Raw genomic sequence first — 12,707 nt, 5'->3', positions numbered from 1 at the left:
TCTTGAAGAGATCTCTTGTTTTTCCTATTCTGTTGTTTTCCTCTATTTCTTTGCATTGATCACTGAGGAAGGCTTTCTTATCTCTCCTTGCTATTCTTTGGAACTCTGCATTCAGATGCTTCTATCTTTCCTTTTCTCCTTTGCTTTTCGCTTCTCTTCTTCTCACAGCTATTTGTAAGGCCTCCTCAGACAGCCATTTTGCTTTTTTGCATTTCTTTTCCATGGAGATGGTCTTGGTCCCTGTCTCCTGTACAAGTTGGGTTCTAATAACTACAGTGAAAGAAAGTGAAGTTGCTCAGTCGTGTCTGACTCTTTGTGACCCCATGGACTGTAGCCTACCAGGCTCCTCCTTCATCCATGGAATTTTCCAGGCAAGAGTTCTGGAGTGGGTTGCTATTTCCTTCTCCAACTACAGTGAAAATAGCGTCAATATTCTCCACCTTTTCTGGTGACCATTATCACTCAAATGGTAGCACTCTTAGAGTCACAGAAAATTCAACATCTCTTTAATACTTTTCTCCTATGAAAAGAGTGCTTCATTGTGGTGGACAAAATGTAATAATTCATAAAACCATTTTCCTCCTCTTCACATAGGAAGACTTCATTTTTCAGCCTCTCTTGCTTCAAGGTGGAAACTGTGACGAGAAACACACAGAGAATGTGGGCCCGCGTGCCCTATTGTCCCCAGGTTTTGCCATAAAACCTTTCCACGTGCCCTTTCCTTTATCTGCATGGCTGAAAGTAAAGGATTCCAAGATGGTAAAGCCACAAGTAGGGGATAGCCTGAGCCCTGAGTCACTGCTTAGATGAAAGTCACCTATTAATAGGAAAGTAGTCAGTCTGCACGATCTCTTGGGAGCATGAGAAATACGTCTTTATTTTGTGAAGTCTTGAGATTTGGGGGCCTAACTGTTATCATAGAAGAGTCTATTCTTCTTTAACCAGTATACTTATTACTCAAGGCAATTTGCCATACCCCTAACCCAGACAATGTCATCCAGCTTATTTTTGCATAAGCAAGAGGAACCTTTTATATTTACCCACCCTGAACAGAAAGGTTTGCTTCAGACGGACTTGCTTACTGACTCCTAGACTTTAAAGGGGTTGACATTTCTAGGACTACACCTACATCAGTCAGCTTGGCTCAGTTATACTATGATAAAAAATGATCTCCAAATCCAAGTGGCTCCTACCAATAAAGGTTTATTTCTTGCTCAATTTACATTTCCATCACTGGTCAGTTGAGGCTATTGCTCCATATCTTCATTGTGAGACCCAGAATGACGATGCAGCCTCTATCTGGGGCATTGCCAGGCTCATGGAAGAGGGAAGTGGTATCCAGTGAACTTCATGCTGGCTCTTAAACTTCTGCTTGTAAGTGATGAAGCATAACTTCCGCTTGCATTTGATGGACCAAAGCTTACACGGTTAAGCCTGATGTCATGGAGGATGACATATAATCCTGCAGGGAAGAATACCATAGAAAGGGGAACTGGAATGTTTGAAAGAATAATAACGTCATCTATCAAAATCCTCAAAGTACACCCTCTTATTTTTGGTCTTGATAGGCATCCTGTTATTTTTTAAAAGGTGTAGGATAGGATACTAGTGGGAGTTTGCTTAATTTTTTTGAAAATACATCCTTCCCTAGTGTTGAGTCCAGAAAGAGGCTTACTTCTTGAAAGATAAGAGTATCAACTAAGAAACTCAGTGCTGTTTATTTTTATTGGAGTATAATTGCTTTACAGTGTTGTGTTTCTGCTGCACAATAAAGTGTATCAGCTATATGTATACATATATCTCCTCCCTCTTGGACCTCCCTCCCACCTCCTCCGTATCCCACCCCTCTACTAAAACTGTTCTTGGATCCAAGAATATGGGAGAAAGAAGTCTGTTGCATGAGCATTCATCCTTGCTGAGAAGATCCAAATGTGGACAACAAGAAACTTATATAAAGTAGTATACAAAATGAGGAAAATACAATTAGGTACAAAAGTGAGCATTTCTTTAGAATGCGAAGAGAAATCATAAATAGTTCAGTTCAGTTCAGTCACTTAGTTGTGTCCGACTCTTTGCAACCCCATGAACTGCATCACGCCAGCCTTCCCTGTCCATCACTGACTCCCAGAATTTGCTCAAACTCATGTCCATCGAGTCGGTGATGCCATCCAAACATCTTGTTCTCTGTTGTCCCCTTCTCCTCCTGCCTTCAGTCTTTCCCAGCATTCAGTTCAGTTTAGTCACTCAGTTGTGTCCGACTCTTTGCAACCCCATGAATCACAGCATGCCAGGCCTCGCTGTCCATCACCCTCTCCTGGAGTTCACTCAAACCCATGTCCATCGAGTCGGTGATGCCATCCGGCCATCTCATTTTCTGTTGTCCCCTTTTCCTCATGCCCCCAATGCCCCCCAGCATCAGTCTTTTCCAGTGAGTCAACTCTTTGCAAGAGGTGGCCAAAGTATTGGAGTTTACTCATTGCTATTTAAATAACATTTTGCGAAGGGATACACAATCTCCTTTGCTCCCTTTTCTGGTCAGCTTCTCTTTTTGTTAGCCTCATAACAGAATAACTTTCTTGGGCTATATCAGTTTTTTATTGTTGCTGTTACAAGTTATCACAAATTTAGCAGTTTAGTACCCATTTATTATCTTGTAGCTCTGAAGCACAGAGATCAGGACTGAGATGAGACATCAACAAGGGTCTGGAGCTTGCTTCCAGGCTCATTCAGGATTTGGCCAGGTTCAGTTGCATGTTGGCCTGAGGGATTCTGTTTCCTTGTTTGCAATTGGTCAGAGTATGTTACTAGTTTCTAGAGGCCACCAATATTCCCTGACTCATGGCCCCCTTCCTCCATCTTCAAAGCCAGCAACTGTGTGGGTTGAATCCTCCTGCTTCTAACCCCTCTGACCTTCCCCTTCTGCCTCATCTGGCCTCTGCTCACCTCTTCAGCAATACGTCTCTGAATCGTCTGCCTCCACTTCTGCTTTTAAGGGCTCATGTGATTATGTTGGCCCTACCCAGATAATCCAGGGTCATCTTCCTATTTTAAGCTCAGCTGATGTGCTATGCTAAGTCGCTTCAGTCATGTCCAACTCGTTGTGACCCTATGGACTGAAGCCCTCCAGGCTCCTCTGTCCATGGGATTCTCCAGGCAAGAATATTGGAGTAGGTGGCCATTTCCTCCTCCAGGGGAAGCTCAGCTGATGAGTGAACTTAATTCCATCTACAAAATCTCTTCATAGAAGTGCCTAGATTAGAGTTTAATAGCCAGGAGGTGAATCTCGGAGAAGGGTGGGGCACTTCCTTAGAATTGTGCCTACCACAGTGAGTTTTAGTTATATCTGTGCACCAGATAATTGGACTTCCCCTGCATCCTTTCATCTTGTTCTTAAGTCCAGTAGGTTTGCTGGTATAAAAATCTAGGAGAGAAAACTCTATAAACAAGGCAAGTCCTAAGCACAGTGACTTCCCTGACTAGCCCTTGAAGTTAGGAACAGAATTTGACACTCTTTTCTACCCAGCACCCTACAACTTGTGCCCAGTAAAGGGTCTATAGAAATTTGCTGTTTCTGCTGCTGTTGCTATCCTTGCCTTGGCTGCTGAAGAATGAAATAGACCTACCTCTCCATAAGTTTCAAGCAAATTCAGAAGGCCTGTGATGTGTTATGTGAAACACATTCTTTTAAAATAGCTTAATTTCTAGCTCAGAAAATGGTCCTTCAGGATGGCTCACAACCTTTTCCCACCCATCAGCCTCAGCCTACCATGTAGCCTGTTTGTGGAGAAGTGGGGTGAATGTGCATGCATGTTTATTCATTAATATGAAACCTGAAAGTGTGATGATTCTGAAATTATTAACAGAAAACTTAGGTGGATTCTAGCGGAAGACTCTTTTACACCCCCCCACTTCATATTCTTCTGTGGCCCCCATGGAAAGGAAGTTCCATCAAATCTGTCCTTTCTGGGAAGTACATGCAAGGGGGTTTCAGTGTTTCTTTCCACCTCTTACATGCTTGTCTCCAAGGGAGAAGGAATAGCTAGTCTCATGGGGAAGAGTCTGATGTCCTCTGGCCTAGGTCCAGTGTCTGAGAGAGTAAAGGAACGGACTTTCTGCTTTCTCCTGCACTGACTGCAACGTGGGTAGGTAAGAATAGTGTGCTCCTCCCTCTTCTTCCTCCTGTATGAGAGCTGTTCCAGGGTCCGTGCTGGCGTTTGCCCTCTGGAAGCAGGCCCAGACATAACTTAATTCTCCTGGACTTTCTTGGTTTCTCTGTCCTACTGTTGATGTGCCTGTGAAGTAGCTGGGTAACAATTTATGTCATCTTCTTAACAGACTTGATTGACTCCCCCAAGCTCTGGACTTAAGAAAGTCCCATTTTGACCTCAGGTCCACGGTCAGTGTTTTAGCAGGGAGTTCATTACTATGGGAGTTATTGGGCTTCATGAATAAACATTTACTTCCAAATTTGCCGGGGCTGCCAAAACAAAGTAGTAGAGATTGGTAGCTTAAACATCAAAGTTATTTTCTCACAATTCTGTAGGCTAGAAGTCCAAGACCAAGGTGTCAGAATGGTTGATTTCTTCTATTTCTCTCCTTGACTTGTTGATGGCCATCTTTTCCATGTTTCTTCGCATGGTCTTCCCTCTGCATATGTCTGTGCCCTAAACTCCTCCTCTTATAAGGACACCAGTCAACTAGGGCCCACATCAATGACTTTAACTAAATTACCTCTATTAAGATCCTATTTCCAAATAGAGTCACATTCTGAGATACTGGGAGGTTAAGCCTTCAATATGTGTATTTGGGGGAGTCCCATTCATCCTTTAACACCTATATATGGTTTATGTTCTCTCTACCAAAATATAGGTCCTTTGGTATAAGGTATCTGTTTTGTTAGATGCTGTGTCCAAAGCACTTAGACTTGTGTCTGGTGTGCAGTTAGTGCATGCACGCTCAGTTGCTTGGTCGTGTCCAACTCTTGAGATCCCATGGACTGTAGCCCATCAGCTCCTCTGCCCATGGAATTTTCCCAGGCAAGAATGCTAGAGAGTGTTGCCTTCTCCAGGGAATCTTCCCGACCCAGAGATCAAACTCATGTCTTCTGCCTTGGCAGGTAGATTCTTTACCATTGCACCACCTGGGAAGCCCATATAGTTAGTTCTCAGTGTGTAAACATTTGCTCAATAAATGGAGAAATTTGAATAGGTTAGATATCTGTAGAATTAAGACAGCTTGGATATCTACAGGATTTGATGGTTGTTAATATGTAAAGAGCAAGGCAGGAAAAAAAATCTTAGATGATTTCTAACTTAGATGATTGAATGACTAGTGGTGTTTCTCAATGCAATAGGAAACACAAGAAAAGGACTGGGGTTTGGGGAAAACTTTGTACATGCTGAGTTAGAGATAATTTGGAATATATTCAAGTGGAAATGTTAAGGAGACCTTTAGATGTATGGCATGTGGAGAATGCAGTGGAGAGATCTTGGTTAAAAATATAGATTTGAGGATCGTCAGTTCATAGTAAGTACTAAAATCAAGATGGCAGAGATCATCCACGGTAAAGAAGCTTCCTGAAATGCAGGAGACTCGGGTTCATTGTGATGATCCTCTGAAAAAGGGAATGGCTATCCACTCCAGTATTCTTGCCTATAAAATGCCACAGACAGAGAAGCCTGTAAATAGAGAAGGCTGGCTACAGTCCGTGAAGTTGGAAAGAGTTGAACTCGACTGAGCAACTAACACTTTCACTTTCAAAAAGAACACAGGTAGAAAGAGACCTGGGACAAAAGCAAGGAAAAAACTAAAATTTAAGGGTTGAGTAGAGGCAGCAAAGTTTGAGAACAGAAAGAAGAGAGCAGAAACAGCATATCATAGAATCCGAGGAGGAAAAAATATTGAAAGTAATGGTCACCCATGTCAAAGGATAAGAAGTGTTTCTCAAGGCTACTCCAAGGAATAATCCTCCCATGAAATAGTATTTGGAAAAAGAGTCTGTGGGCAGCTAAGTGAGAGAAATGCTGAAGTCTACTTACTTCTCTTGCAGAATCACACAACAGTTTAGCATATTAATGTCTTTGAAAAGCTTTGATGTTAAGAAACCTATACATTTTAATTTCTAATGTAATGTTTCCAAAGCTTATTTGACCTTAAATCTCTCCCTATTTTTCTTATATAACTAGTCTGAATAATAGCACAAAGAACTAGAAGCCGAGGAATTCTCTTTGGGAAACAATGTGATAGCATAATCAATTAGATAAGCATTGAAAATAGCCCTTTGCATTTGACAAATAAGGGGTTTTGTTGGTATTGCTAGAGTGGGTTTCTATTGAGTGATGGGACCTGAAGGAAAAAAATTATACAGGAGGCATAATCTGCTCCTTCTATAAGCTTGACCTCAAAGAGGAGGATAAGAATTAGGGCAGTGTCTTGCGTGGATGCTGTGTGGTGGTGGTGGTGGTGAAGTTGCTAAGTTGAATCCAACTTGCGACCCTATGGACTGTAACCTGCCAGGCTCATCTGTCCATGGGATTCTCTAGGCAAGAATACTGGAGTGGGTTGCCATTTCCTTCTTCTGTGTGGATGCTGTATAATGATAGGTGAATACATTTAGGAGAGAAGGAAATGGCCAAGTTTATAGATAATAGAGATATTGAGAAAGGGTAGCAAGAGAAACTGAGTCATCAGCAGAACCAGATCTATTAGGAAATAGGGGGAAACTGAGATCAGAAAAAAAGTTCTCCCATGTCCTAAAGACTGGAGGAAAGAAAAGGAGATGCAATTGTTCACGCAGGATAAGAGGCTGAAAACGTCCATGATAACCTCAGTTCCTCAGAGAAGAACACGTCTCAGACTTTATCTTTGGTGCTGAAACAAAAAGGTGCTCTCCTTCAAATCCCCCTTCCTGAAAAAGCTCATGTCTGATCTTGTTCATGTGAAAGTCCTTTCCAAATCTTATTATCGCTATGGTCAGAGAGTTAATTCTACTTTGAAGTCCTAGGTAGGCATGATTTTCCTGAGCCTTTTAATCATCTAACCTTCAGGTCTCTGCCTCTGGGCAGAAACTTGTCCTATGCATTTCAGTCATGTCCAACTCTTTGCAACCCCATAGATATCTATACTTTGACTTTTTCCTTCTCAGTATTTTTTATTTTAATTTTTCTTAGTTTTAAGATGCTAAAGGTCTTAAGTCGCATCCTATTATTCTTCTCCAACTTTCAGTCACCATCTACAAGCCTGAAAGCCATCTCACTTCTTTCCATGTACTCAACAAATATTTGTTTTGGTCACATACTATGCACCAACTACTGTTATAAGCACTGAAGATAAAAACATGGTAAATAAAAATATTATTGACTTTACAGAACTTCCATTCTAGTGAAGGACTCGGGCAAAGAATAAGTAAAGATTAAATTAGTTGCAAACTTGCAACCATTACCTTGCTGACAAAGGTCCTTATAGTTAAAGCTGTGCTTTTCCCAGTAGTCTTGTATGGATGGGAGAGTTTAACCATAAGGAAGGCTTAGCACCAGAGAATTAATGCTTTTGAAGACTCTTAAGAGTCCCTTGGACTGCAAGGAGATCAAACCAGTCAATCCTAAGGAAATGAATCCTGAATGTTCATTGGAAGGACTGATGCTGAAGCTGAAGCTCCAGTACTTTGGCCGTGTAATGCAAAGAGCTGACTCATTAGAAAAGGCCCTGATGGAGCAGGAGGAGAAGGGGATGACAGAGGACAAGATGGTTGAATGGGATCACCAACTCAATGGGCATGCGTTTGAGCAAGCTCCGGGAGATGGTGACGGACAGGGATGCCTGGTGTGCTGGAGTCCATGGGGTTGCAAAAAGTCAGACATGACTGAGGAACTGAATAACAGCAAATTGGTTTCTTAGGTTGGTCACCAGACAAGAGAAAAATTACTTAGAAGGAAGATATAGCTTGGACTGGATAATTGAACAAAACTATTCAAAGAGCAAAGATGATAGGAAAGATTTATCTGAAATACCAGACTAAAGAGTTGAAGGAAGTTTATCAGATCATATGAAAGAGCAAATCTATCAAGATTCACAGTGGAAAGACCCAACATGTGGCAAACCAAACAACATGTTCAAGACAGTGGTTAGCTTTTAGAACTGCATTCTTTTGGGTTAATTTTATCACTCTTGTCTGAAAGCAGCCCTACTTAAGAGTTTGTGTTAAATAACTGCCTAAAGGTCTAAGTCTATGCATTCTTAAGGTATCAGTAGCAGGGGAAAGCAGTCACAAAGCATACTTTGTGATTTGGATTTTCTGGTTAGGTTATTCAACAGGCAGGCAGTTGTCTTTGTGTTGATGGAAGCAGTTCTCTCCCTACTGGATGCAAGAAGCTCTCTCTATTTCAGGAAAACAAGACTATTGGGAAAATAGTCTTGTGTCAATTATGAAGACGTTGAGTTTTTGGTGTCTATGAAAAGGCCAGTTACTTTAATGCCTCAACCTAGAGTTTAAGAAGGAGATCTGGGTTGGAGACAAAATATCTGGTATTGTTTTATCCAATAGAAATGGACAAGATTGCCCAGGAATGGTGTACCGTGCTTTTTGTTATTGAGAGCAATATGCCAGATAGGGAAGGAAGTGAGTCTGAAAGGGCTAACTGGGAGAAACTTGAGAGGGTTATTAGATTGGTGGATCTGGTTAAGATGAAAAGCAAGTACAGGGAGGGTAGCTAAGTGATAGAAATGGAAGAGTAAGAGAGACTGGGGTGACTGACTTTAATCTTTGAATCTAGAGAGATTCTGAGGGACACAGCTATAGATGTGTCTGAGGAGTGATTGACAATGAGAAGAGGTCCTGTAGAAAAGGATTGCTAGGGAAGTTACAAAGGAGGGGCAGCATAGAGTAGCTCTAATGATGGAAGTATGCTGCTGCTGCTGCTAAGTCACTTCAGTCGTGTCCGACTCTGTGCGACCCCATAGACAGAAGCCCACCAGGGTCCCCCATCCCTGGGATTCTCCAGGCAAGAACACTGGAGTGGGTTGCCATTTCCTTCTCCAATGTGTGAAAGTGAAAAGTGAAAGTGAAGTCGCTCAGTCGTGTCCGACCCTTAGCGACCCCATGGACTACAGCCTACCAGGCTCCTCCATCCATGGAATTTTCCAGGCAAGAGTACTGGAGTGGCTTGCCATTGCCTTCTCCGAATGATGGAAGTATAGAAGAGGTTAAACCACAAAGGGGCTTCAGACACGAGAGGAAGGTGACTAGAAAGGTGAAGTATAGTGGACTCCAGTATGGCAGAGACAACTGGTCCCAGATGCCTTCTGGAGAGACGCCTGCAGGTAAACGCACTTCAGTTCTTTTAGAGTCAGTCACAACTTGAGATAGCTTATGGAGATTTAGGACTGATGCTAAAGCTGAAACTCCAATATTTTGGCCACCTCATGTGAAGAGTTGACTGACTGGAAAAGACTCTGATGCTGGGAGGGATTGGGGGCAGGAGGAGAAGGGGACGACAGAGAATGAGATGGCTGGATGGCATCACTGACTCGATGGACATGAGTTTGAGTGAACTCCGGGAGTTGGTGATAGACAGGGAGGCCTGGCGTGCTGTGATTCATGGGGTCATGGAGAGTCGGACACGACTGAGCGACTGAACTGAACTGAAGATTATTTATATATCTACTTTCAGTTGTGTGGATCTTTGTTGCTGCACCTGGGCTTTCTCTAGTTGTGGCAAGTGAGGGCTACTCTCTAGCTACAGTGTGCAGGCTACACATTGTGGTAGCTTCTCTTGTTGCAGAGCATAGGCTGTAGGCGCACGGGTTTCAGTAGCTGTGGCACACAAGATTTAGTCACTCAGAGGCATGTGGAATCTTCTGGACCAGGCATCGAACCTGTGTCCCCTGCTTTGGCAGGCAAATTCTTATCCTCTGTACCACCAGGAAAATCTGGGTTACAGTTTTGAGGGAATATTGGTTGTTGAGGGTGTGGCAACTCAGATTTTTGTGAGCCTCCATTGCATTGGTTCTGGGGTCAGAGTTATTGATGTGCAGACTTACACCAGGGCTTCCGGATAGAGGTCCTTGTTATGAGGGATCTGTAATCCAGGAGTTATACCCAGTGCAAGGAATCCATGCTGATCATTTTTCCCCTGAATCCCTTCAAATGTAGCATCCATCGTATGGGATTTCTGCAAGCTCAGACAGGGATTGGGAGAGAAGCAGGGCTCTATCTAACTTATTTCTGAGTAACCTAAAATCACTGCGGATGGTGATTGCAGCCATGAGATTAAAAGATGCTTGCTCCTTGGAAGGAAAGTTATGACCAACCTAGACAGCATATTAAAAAGCAGAGACACTACTTTGCCAATAAAGGTCCGTCTAGTCAAGACTATGGTTTTTCCATTGGTCATGTATGGATGTGAGAGTTGTACTATAAAGAAAGCTGAGCGCCGAAGAATTGATGCTTTTGAACTGTGGTGTTGGAAAAGATTCTTGAGAGTCCCTTGGACTGCAAGGAGATCCAACCAGTCCATCCTAAAGGAGACCAGTCCTGGGTCTTCATTGGAGGGCCTGATATTGAAGCTGAAACTCCAATACTTTGGCCACGTGATGCGGAGAGTTGACTCATTTGAAAAGACCCTGATGCTGGGAAAGACTGAGGGCAGGAGGAGAAGGGGGCGACAGAGGGTGAGATGGTTGGAAGGCATCACCGACACAATGGACATGGGTTTGGGTGGACTCCGGGAGTTGGTGATGGGCAAGGAGGCCTAGCATGCCGTGGTTCATGGGGTTGCAAACAGTTGGACACGACGGAGTGACTGAACTGAACTAGGAAGTGAACGGAGGAACAAAGTTGAAGATAGAGAATGGAAGGTCTTTGGAGCATTGTATATTGAGATAAAAGTTTGAGACTGAACGAATATCAGGTACAAGGGCAGAGCCCAATGTAGGGCCAGAAGCCACTTACAAATTCACCAAACCAAGGAGATGAAATGAGATCAGTAGGTCACATGTATTCCAGAAAAAAGAGAGAATGGTAAGATATGAAGTGGGTAAAAAATGAGGTCTAGTTATTAATATTAGGGTAAAAGAAAAAGGAATTTGATTATGTGCCATACAGCATATGATTGGTGTGGTATTAATGGTATGACTCCCCTTTTAAAAATAGAAGTAGTATAAATAAAAATAAGCCAAACTATTGTTGCATCAGAGAATTAACTCTTGGCAGCTTCTAGCTAGCATGGTGATCTTGAACAACCTCTTAAAGTCTATGGCACTGTATGTTTTCATCTGTAAAAATTAAGCAGTTGGGTCAAGTGATCTCTTGAAGTTTCTAGTAGCTCTGTGACTCTACAGCATTTATTCTTTCATCTTTCGGACCCCTGCCATCTTCCCCCAACCCCCTCTAGGGGCCCATATCACACTGAAGGGGTTAGTGGCTTTCATGCAAGGCCAGCCTTAAAGATTTGTTTTCTTTCTAACATTTAGAATTGAAGTAACTGCAGACATTCGGAGAGGCATAGCTCATATCCCACTGAAATTTAATGAATGACCTAACTTCTCTAGAAGGTAAGATGACTGTATTGTTTATATTTTGTTATTTGTTGTTACCAGGCAATCAATATGGACTTCATTGAAGTATCATGTGTCAATTGAATTTCATACCTTAATCACACTGGCAGAGAAAAGAGCGTAGTGGCTACTTTGGAGAATGGAGGAAGCTGGAAAGAAGGTAAAGAGTAGATACAAGATGACAGTGGGATGAGATCCAGGGAAGAGAGAAGGTCATCGAGCTGAGAAGGAATTGACTTTTCTTCATGTTAAGGGTGGCAGAGGGGAAGAATTCAGCTGATTACTACACAGGAGCATCTGGATCCAGGAATAACAAACCATACGGTGTCCAACTCCTTCAAAATGGTGAGTTTCATAAGCATTCTAATTTATCCGATGTGGACATTGCATAGTCAGAAAATGTATTCTGTGAACATTTCTTTATGGAAACAGGCCAATCAAAGTGAAGTATTCCAAATTAGTCTTTGAAAGGACCATGTCCCTATATTTGAGAAGCTGAGCTGAGAGGATTTGGATGAGGTGTTGGAAGTTATATGTTTTTTGTTTTTCTTTTGAAATATGAGAGTTGGCTTGGACTACACAAACTATTTTCTTCTCATTCCTATATTACCACACATTTAAAAAGGGTCAACAAGCTGCTGTTTTTCACTGACTGGCTTATTACAGGAACAATATCCTACAGGAAGGGGAGCAGAGTCATAGGCAAGCTTAAAACTTTACTTATGGCCATGATGTATCTTAATGCTGGTTTCACAATAGATTTTTCTCTATATGACATATACATCCCTTCCCCACTTCAGTACTTGTTATTAACTCATTGCCTATAAGGAGATTAAGGATTTGCTCTCTTTTCATCCCTTTATCTCATCCCCTTCTTTCTAACAAGCTGAATTTTTAATGTGAAGGTTATCAGAGGGATTCTTGGTTCACCCTAATTTGCCATCTCCAAATCATAACTTATTTTTAAAAAGAAAATTCGAACCCCAACTTCATAAATGTTGCAACAAATAGCTATCAATGCTACCTTTAAATGCATCCTGGAAGCAAGTAACATTTGAGAGGTTCCTTTTGACTCCGAATTATTAGATTCTGTGATTCGTTTGTGATTTTAATTGGAAATGGAAGTGAAATACTGATAGGTGACTATAATCTAC

At 42.1% G+C, this 12,707-nt stretch overlaps 1 long non-coding RNA gene across 1 annotated transcript in view; it reads left to right on the top strand.

Moving 5' to 3' along the window:
• LOC148775154 (uncharacterized) overlaps positions 1–12,707 on the top strand; it is a 63,381-nt gene that overhangs the window by 2,307 nt on the left and 48,367 nt on the right. Inside the window, exon 2 of the long non-coding RNA XR_016039477.1 lies at positions 11,596–11,898. This is a non-coding gene — a long non-coding RNA (uncharacterized LOC148775154). The remainder of the gene's footprint in view (positions 1–11,595; positions 11,899–12,707) is intronic.

Source organism: Moschus berezovskii, chromosome 17 (genome assembly GCF_049115385.1).
Source record: "Moschus berezovskii isolate FMDL1 chromosome 17, NW_MosBer_1.0, whole genome shotgun sequence".
Taxonomy (NCBI): Eukaryota; Metazoa; Chordata; class Mammalia; order Artiodactyla; family Moschidae; genus Moschus; species Moschus berezovskii.
This window is presented reverse-complemented; position numbering and strand designations above follow the sequence as displayed.